The sequence below is a fragment of the Serinus canaria genome, chromosome 1 (genome assembly GCF_022539315.1).
Source record: "Serinus canaria isolate serCan28SL12 chromosome 1, serCan2020, whole genome shotgun sequence".
NCBI classification, from domain to species: domain Eukaryota; kingdom Metazoa; phylum Chordata; class Aves; order Passeriformes; family Fringillidae; genus Serinus; species Serinus canaria.
Window position 1 is genome coordinate 80,738,396 of NC_066313.1, and position 9,824 is coordinate 80,748,219.

A 9,824-nucleotide genomic window follows, 5' to 3' on the forward strand; every position below is an offset into this window, starting at 1 on the left:
GGGATACATGGGGAGAAATATATTTTTGTCCTTTGATATTTTGCACAGTAAGGACTTTGTTCTCATAAATGAATTCACAGCAGTTTTATAGCTCATAATGTACTATTTGTGTGTGTAAGGCTGCTCAAGTTGCTCTTTGGGCAGTTACAGTTGCTAAAGCCTGTGAAAAATCATTTATTTAATGGCATGTTATTAGACCTGTTTATTCAAAAAGAAGGATAACATCAGAGCTGTTGTCCAAACAGATTGACTGCAGGTTTGTATTTAGGCATCATTATAAATATTGACAGTGTTTTGTAAAGCCCCTTGGAATTTGTGTTTTATGGTAGACAGATCTACTTCTTTCAGGAAGGAAACAACACTGGGAAACTACCATTAGGCTCAGATAAAAACGGATGTGCCTCTTTTATGCCCAAATATTTCAACTTTAATAAGAGTTCCTGCTGCACATACCATATAAATTAGGAAACAAGATTTTCATCCTTTTCCTCAATACTTGTCCATCATCTCTACTGATGAAGCATTACTGCCCAAAACCTGAAAAATGTATTTCTTTTAAAAAATAAAACTTTTTTGAAAGAGGATGTCAGGAGGATGAAGCAGTCTCAGTTTCCTAATGTTCAGAAGACACTCAAGATGTGTGCTTGGCTCTAGCATTGTTCAGCTCCCTTACCAGGAAAACAGGAACATTAGAAGTAATTACAGAATTCCTGCAGCTCCCACTGACAGCAGAATCGTGCTGTATCCCTGCTCAGTAAGCAGAGACAGAATGACTTGCAGATCTCCCAGTCAAAAGAGAGAAGACAAATTGAAAACTGGTCAAAGATTTTTTGTTTGTCACAATTGTCATTTTTACTACCAAAAGGATAACTACTTATAACAGTCCTATAATTAGTACAACCACTGAAGAGAAAATATGTCAACATGACACTCACTTGGAAAGGAAAATGAAGGGCCTAAGTTTTAAAAAGAATAATTTTATCATTTTACTCATTTACCACTGAAGTTTTATAAAAACAGACCTTTTGTTTAAAATATTTCAGAAAAAAAATAAAGAATATGCCTTTCTTTTCCTTTATGTGAATGAAAACATTCCAGTATTATTTTGAAATCTTCACTGGGGATATTTTTTCCTGTGCTTCACCTATAATTTATTGAACTAAAAGATAATCTCTTACTGAGCTCCCACTCTTCTTTCAGAACTTCACTGAGCTTCCATCACATTATGTTCTTTTGAGTTTGCTTGCTGTGGTTCATTCCCAATGAGATCTACATTCATTCAAATATGATGGAAAAAAAAAATAGAAGGTCCCTTTTATTTGAGTGTTTTTGTGTAATCAAGTCACCACTGCCAAGGATAAAGTATTTGTCATTGTGTGGTAAGAATTTCATGATAAGAGTATTTGCATAGCAAGCACACTATTTGTTGGGGAAGTAATTCCCCAGTCCTACACACACAAAAAACTGCAGCCAACAGAAGCCAGAAACATTCATCAATGGCCAGTCAGTATCACTCCTTTGGCGCAGGGTTTTTTGCATTTTTCAACTTTCTGGAAGAGAAACCTGACAGGGAACCTGAGAGCCACCCTCTATTCCATTCCCCAGTCTGCACAGTCATAAGCTGAGAGCATTTCTGCATTACCTAAAAACACGGTCTCCTCTTCCCTACATATGTTTTTCAGACAATGGGAGGGTCCCCCTACCTTTTCTTCCCCTGCCACTGCAGGTTTTCAGAAGGCCTCCTCTTATTTGACCCTTGAGCTTGTCTCACCCTCCTGGTGACATCCAGATCACATGGAGCTGCCCAAGAGTGCCAAATAGGTACCATTATCCAACCAAACCTTACCAACCAGCTTGAGTAGCCCCTCAGGTTCCTAGGTAGCAAGACTATCACCCTCGTGTATGCCTGGAGTAATGGAAACAGGCAGTTCTGTATTTTCTTCTCCCATGTTCCCAACCACATGGAGTTCAAAAGCACAGAGCTAGCAAACAGACAGCAATCTGTCTTTATCCATGGAAGCATTCTCCATTACTAAGCACATCAGATGGCTGGCAAGGTTCTGTTCCTCAAAAAGTCTCTCTGAATGCTCAGGCTCTTGAATCTTTTGTTTTGTTCTATCTCTTTTTTTTTTTTTTTTTTTTTTTTTGTCTTGTTATTGCTACTAAGAACAAATCCTTTGAAAACTGGACATCCTCTAAGTACTTTCGAGACAAAAATACTGGTACATGCACTGCACAAGTTGCCTGCACTAAGGCCACAAAGCCAGCATTCTGAGATACTTCAGATTTACTTCATAGGCCCAGGTTCATTGCTAGGAGTGTTTTCACTGTGTCAGGTGCTATCTGGGACTGCTGTACGGGCAAGTCCATGGGCAGGTGTACAAAGACTGTCCTAACACAGGCCACGTGTCTGGTGGTTTCTGAAAGGATTCACTGACCTCATTCTGTAGAACTGTATTGGGTGGGTGATGTACATTTCTCTGGGACTCCTGGATATGTGGCAGCCTTTCAAATCTATTGTAAAAACTTAATTATATCTGACTTGATAGTTACAGCAAAATCTCTGTCATTCTTAGAGGAGGGAAGAACAGGAAAAAAAAAAAAGAAAATCCATTAAGACAAACCAAAGAAAATCATGAGGGTAAAAAAACCCAAACTTGTGTATTAAGATGAAGTGAATGTATTTTTTTCCCTTTTCTTGTCAATGCTATCAATATATCCTTGCCTTTGCATCCAGCACAAGGAACACATGCTCGTTCACCTTCCATACTTCCTTTTCCTTTACCAATAACTCTCAACCCAAAACAATTTAATCAAAAGGTCTTGAGTCTTTTTTAAAGACTATTGTAGTGGTTTCTGCACAAAGAAAGCTTGCTTAAATTGTTGGGATAAAGGAGATTGCAGTGGGAGGCAGTGATAGGATGAGATGAGCCAGCTGGCAGATTTTATTTTAACTGAGGCAAACACCAGTTTCAATATAATCAGCCAGGAAACTCGAGCAGCCCTTGAAAACTCAGGACATTCCCAGAAATAGTAACATCTGGTCATCATAAAGATTACACTGGTAGATTCCAGTTATATTTGAGATAGGACCTCTGTAAGGCGAGCACTTACTGTAATTGTTTCATTTCTTTTTTTTTCTCCTGCCGTACTTCTTGAACAGCTTAAATAGGAAACTTGATCTTCACTGGGTACTTTGCCATTGTCTGCTTCACAGCAAATTTCCTCTGAAGGGCTAACTTGGGTTTATTTGCTGGAGTTTCATTTCCCTGTAAAACCTGCCCTGCAACATGGAGAGGAAATTAAGGTACTGGTCCTTCCACTTTTCCTCTTCATCACTTTCCCTTGTGGTAAGAAACACTGATTAAAAAGAAAAAGTTTATTTAGCCAAAGTGAAAATCAATAGCATCAGTCAGGTATCTGTTAAAAATAAATAAACCATACCTCTTTATGCCTTCTATCAGCTACCTTTTCTTTTCAGGACCTGCAAACAAGATGTAGTAACAACTCACTCTGGCTTACCTGCCGTAGTCCTAATAACTTTCTGGTAGTAAATTAAGCCTGGAATTTATTTATTTACTCTAGAAGTTCTGCTAACTAAATTGCTTTTGCAGTATAAGACAGCACTTGTTCATAGCTAAGTAACTCATTGTGCCTGACAACGGGTTAATGGGCCAAAACAACTCATTTTGAGAGTGTTGGCTGTGTTGGTCCAGCAAACTGGTTCCAGAGTCTCACACATCCTACATTCCCTTCGCACATCTGGGCTGCGCACAGACAAAGTTTTCTTTCATATAAACTGTTTATTGTTCTGTGAGATTGATGCCGTTAATATTGGCTTTCAGAATGACAGATTAGCATCACCAGTTAATCAGGGCTATTAGCAGATAAATATCTGTAATTTAATTACTACAGGAATTTCTTTTCCAATAATAAGATTTACAAATGCAAGTGATTAAGTAATTAGCTTACATCTCCATAGATTACAATTCCTCTGAGCTTTCCTCTCTCACTTTTTTCCCAAAAGATTTAAGTATTTAATTAAAGTAACTACTCCCTCCTTTACATGGTCTTTGTACGCACATGTGAGAAGTGGGTTGGTTTTTATTTCAAACCAAACTGCACCTTTTGTACATAATCCCACAAGGATCTTCCATTTCCGGACCTCTTCCAGCTCTCTCCAAGGGTTAATACCCACCCTGCCAGTCTTTGCAGCTATAATCTTTCCCAGTACTTTTCCCAATCCATGCAGCAAGTGGGGTGCACAAGGGGAAAGAATAATTTACAGGAAGGGGGGAAAAATTGCCAATGGAAAAATTGTGTGCACTTGATAAAATAAGAGCCTGGCTTGCTAAAACAGTCTATCCAAACACTTCTCAAGGATCCCTTTGTTGCCTTTCCACTGACTTGGCCCTAGGGCAAAAGGCAAGTTCTACTCCTTCCAAACTTATATTCTCCTATTTGCAGAGTAATTTGACAGTTACTGTTAATTTCCTAAATGCAACATGAAAGCTGTTGAGGGAAGCCTGAGAAAAGGGTGGGGAGGGGGGGAAGAAGAAATTCATAAAGAGCAGCAGAGAATATGGACAAAATTGTTTCCATGTGTGGTGCAGAGGCACAGCTTGGGCAGAGATCTGTGGCCTTCCCAGAGTTTGACCTCTTGAGGCGGTGCCAGTTTACAGGAGAAAAAGCATTGCTCTTTAATGAAGGCCTAATTTTTATTGCCACTCCATCGACTTCAAAGTGCTTCAGGTTGCCAAACATAATTTCACTGGAGGTATTTTCAGGTGCAGAGCAAATACTTCATAAATAATTTCCTCATTAGATTACAAATTCCATTTAAAAAGCGAAAGGGGGGCTTGCTTTTCGAAGGTTTTCTTGGAAGCTGATTAAAAAATCTTTCAGAGGGATTCTTTATGACTTTAATTCTGAAAGAAAATAATTAAACAGCTTTAATTTTTTATTTATATTTTTAAATGAACATGTAGATCGGTAAGATGACCAAGTACGGTGGAGATGTTTTAATATGCTCTCAATTAAAACACATAATTCAATGCCTGTGTGCCTTTCCTTTTTCTTCCCTCATCCACAAATTGCTACTAAGCCCAGTGACTGCTAGCAACCAGTGTCAGCCCCAATTAAGTATGTAGATCGGTGATACTTCTGCATTTTTTGTGTTTACTCCCTCTCCTCAAGTAAAAATGTCTGTAATTCAAACACACTTCCATAGACCCCCCTTGTGAAGCAGGCACAGGGAGCTGCTGAGGCTGACAAAGTGCTGCTGTCACTCAGAGGCAGCTGGGATGATTTGGATGGTGTTGATCTTAATGCACTTTGCAGGCTGAGATGGGCCCACTATCAAGGCAGAAGGGAGGCTGGAGGGGAGGGGATGGAAGTCAGGAATGCTCCCATCCCAGCACTTCCCATGAGCTACAGCAGCAGCAGCAGTCTGTGTCTCCCTGCCTGTCACTGCAGTGTCCCTGGCAGAGCCTCTGCTGTGATGGTGCTAAACTTTAACACCTGAATGCTTGTGAGCCACCTTCTGCTCACTGGACAGAAATAGAAATGCCAGCTAATACTTGGGCACAGAGCAGGTCTATCACTTTTTAGTTTGGTCTGCTTTCTCCTGCCAATAATTCTCCAAATTTAACTGGTTATAGTTGTTCACTATTTCCTCTCATGAAGGTTGTAACCCTCGAACACAAGGAACAAGTGAATGCCATTTATAAGAAGAAAGGTAGGGAATTACTGATTGTTTTGATAGTGCTAAATTAATTTTCCATTTCTTTTTCAGGGGAGAGTTGGTTGGAAGATGAAAGTTAGCACGAATATTGCAGAAAATATTTTCTTCTGTTGTCACCTTGAAAACCAGCTGGGTTTGATTACATTACAGACTCTTAAAAGTGATATATATAGCAGGTTATATGCTACAGCCATATACCTACAGTAGGACTTGTTGGAGACTTCTTATCTCTAAATCTGCACAGAGCAGGCTCCAGTCCCAAATCCTGGTGTCTGAACCTTTGCTTGACTACCCAACACCCATCTTAAAAAAATAAAATTCTCAGGTCATATCAGAAGTGATCATCTTGATGCTTCAAAAGAAGTGAAATGGTGAAATTTTTTTAACTTGTTGTGGATAATTGTACTCTCTTTGTTGTTTCAAAATTCTGAAGTGCACTCTGCTAGCATCCCACAATTAGGCTACAAAGTTAGAGAGCTTTGGAATTGCTAAGGGTCCTATTTCTGGTAGTTCTTCTGGAGTGTGTGTCTCCCATTCAGAATGAATGCATCAAGAAAAATACTTGACTGCTCTCTACAGAAAATAAGCTACAAAAAATAAAGCAGAGATTCATGGTTTTTCATGTTCCTTTGACATATAACAAAGGCTTGGCATAAGGCTCTGAGAAAGTAGTTATAACTCAGAGAGCATGGCAGCTTTCTACTTCCACCAGTTACTCTTTTGGCTTAAATTATAGAGATATGTATGAAGGATCTAAAAAGATCTCTGATTCAGACAGCTGAAAAACAATTTTGTCTTTTAGCCTAAAACAATTCTGCTGAAAAAACCCAAACAAATAAACCCAAAACCTTAAAAATATAGCCAAGATAAAACAAAGCTTAAAATGAAGAGACATTCTGCTCTAGGAGAGATAAGAAATATGTTGGTTTAGTTATTCTGAACACAAGACACACTATTCAAATATAATATCATACCTCTTTTGCTGAGAAGGAACAGCAGAAAGCATAGATGAATATAAGTGACAGAATATCTTTTTCTGCCTTTTCACTGGTTAAATAACATTGTGGATTACTTTGGATGCATCATCATTAGCATTTCAATTCATATCTGAAGTTTATCTCTCAACCAAATATCTCCACTTTCCCCATTTGCTGTTATTTTGTTCACACCATAGAATGGCTCAGAGTGCTAAAACTGCATCAGATGAAACTAAACAGGGATGCAGTCCAGGAACGTGTCTAACATAGTGCAGCCTTGGCAGAAATTCAGTTTACAGGCTGGTTTGGTCAGTTCACAGACTTAAAGTCAAAGTTTCATACAGTGTGGACCTCAGTCCCCCACCCTAACTGCTTCACTCTGTAGACCTGCTCCTTTTCATCCTGACTGTCCTGAGGGATACCCCATAGCCCTGTGACACCACAGAAGCCAGGACTGAGATTGCAGAAATTGCTTTTCTTCTGCTGTGCCAAAAATTTGATTCCAGTTCTCTTCAGTTATTCATTTAGCTGATTTTCTTTTCAGTCTATTTATGCTTGTATGCTGTGTCAGAGGGAACAGAAAGGTCTAAATTGGAATGAAATTGGTGAGAGTTATGCAGTACTGAGGAGAAATTTGGGCTCATGCACAGTGCCAAGAATATGGGATCTACTGAAAGGGAAAGTCTCAGAGAGTAAAGCACCATCTGCATTGCTGGCCATGCAAAACTGTAAAGATGAATGAAGTTGCAGTAGAAATTCAGTGTAGGGCCATTTTTTTCTGAGGAGATAGCTGAACATGATATTTCCACCTTTCTTCTCTTTTAAGTCTAATTTAAATCCTAATGACTAATGTTTTACAGGAGAGGATCCTGCTACAGCCATAAAAATATTGGAATTTTTTGCTAATATCTCACAGTACGTTGCTGTATTAGCCAAATGCTGCTGTGATACAGCCAGGTTCAGATCATACTATCTATAATACAGAACGTCTGCAATTTTTCTGGTTTCCCTGGTAACAACTGTAAATGCACCGACTCCCTGGACTGCTCCACCCCTCCTGCTGCTGATGTCAGGCACAGGAGAGGCACATGTGCAACTCAGCTCTGTACCTGTCAAACCAGGCGGACGTTCTGTTTGATCAGCCACGGTTTGGTCCCACAAAGACCATTCGTGTGGTGATCAGAGGGCAGTGTTAATTTAGTCAGATATCAGGATACTGGGTTGGGGGCAGGGTGGCGGGGCAGGGGGGAGAAAAAAAATTCATCCACTTGTGCTTTGGTTTTAATCAACAAAGAGAATGGGGAGGCTAAGAGAGCTATCATGTGACTAGAACTGAGGCAAAGTACTCCTTGCTGATAAAATCAGGATCAGCACCATTTCTGTTAATGTCAATAATTTCTGATAATTGGGTGCTGCTCAATGCCAAAGTATTCTCAAATTCCATACTCTGTTGCATGCATGCCAGCAGGGTTTAGCATGAATAATGTTAATACAGTGAGGAGGGAAGGAATGAATGAGGATTTTCCATGTGCTAGATGACAGGATGACTTTGAAACAAATGACCAGTCCTTATTAATGCAGCTATTATTTTGATAAACAAACAAGAATGAATGTGGTATTCATGAAAATGTGATATGTGACACTGTAGGAATCCCACTGTAATATTACAATTAATTAAGGTACCTGTAGCCATTATTGGAAAAGATTGTGGTCTGACCTTAATACTCATGTAGTAAGCTGGCACACTGCCTGTTTTCAGCTCAGCATTAATGAAGATGAACATTTGTATGCAACTCTGTCTCTTCTCTTCATTTTGTTCAGTGTGAGTTTATTTATATAATTCAGCATTTGCCTTTGTGATTATGAGTCATCACACTGTAACAGTGAGTTTAGGAGTGAGAGCTAAGGTTTATCTTATTTTTCATCATCACACGTGGAAGTGCATGCAGTTCACCACGATAAAGCTGAAGTCTATTTGATGACTATGAAGAACACTAGTAACTCTGGTTTGTTTTTTTTCAGTGACCATCCATTCTGCTTCCCTTCTTTTTTAATAATACATGGTACACCTGATTAAAAATCTCAGCTTAAATATTTTTAAAAGGATAAAAATCCAACCCTTTCTTATTAAGGGAGCATTTTTCAAAAAAAAAGAAAAAAAGTTAGTTATTTTCACTTTTAAAAAGTGTTTTATCTAACACATCTGGCAATATAAAGCTGATTTTGGTGTATTTAAAGACTTTTTAGCTATCTTAGTAAAATGAAATTTAGTTAGTAGCAGTTGTGAGTAGCAGCAGTAGGAATTTTAACAGTACTGTTATAAGTAATTTGCCTTAAGGCTTAGAATTTTCAGTCAGGATCACTGTGCTGGAAAGTAACAAAAGAGATGATCACTGAAGGAAGTAACAGGTTATATTTTCAACTTTTCAGAATTTAAGCAAGACTACACTTATGCACAGTTGTGGTGGCAGTAGAGTCAGTGCTCTTCCAAGATGTTCACATCACTGAATAGGAGAGTGGAAGCAGAAACCAACAAAATGTTGTGAAGATGAGTCCCTCTTAAGGGATAGAGTGAATCCTGCAGGAGGACATCGACCCTACTCAACCAGCCCAAAATGCAGGAACTGAAAATAAAGAATTCAGGCAGGATAAGAATTCTGTCTAAGATCTGGGAAATTGTAGTTCAAAAATTCTTCAGTCGGGCACAGATGCCTGAATTATAAGAAAGCTGGGCCTGTGCAGCTTTCCAAAAGTAGATGGCAAACCTTGAGAAAAAGAAGTATAATATCTATAGTATCTATCTTCCAGGTTCCTCCATTTTTCAAAGCCTCATTGCTATTCTGCAGAGTAACAAGTATATCTGCCAGAAGAAGGTTGTTTGGTTACTCTGTTCACCTCTGTTGGTTGAATCTCAAAGGGGAAATTTGCAGATACAGTTCTTTCAAAGATGCACATACCTTTTGCTGGAAAACACAAGCATTCTCTTCCTAGACTCCAGGCTACATGCATGGAAATTAATTCCAGATTGGAACCATCTAGCTGCAGCTAATGCTGTGCTGTGTTCCAGGCAAAAAGCTCACTCAAGCCATTCAGCTGAACTCTTG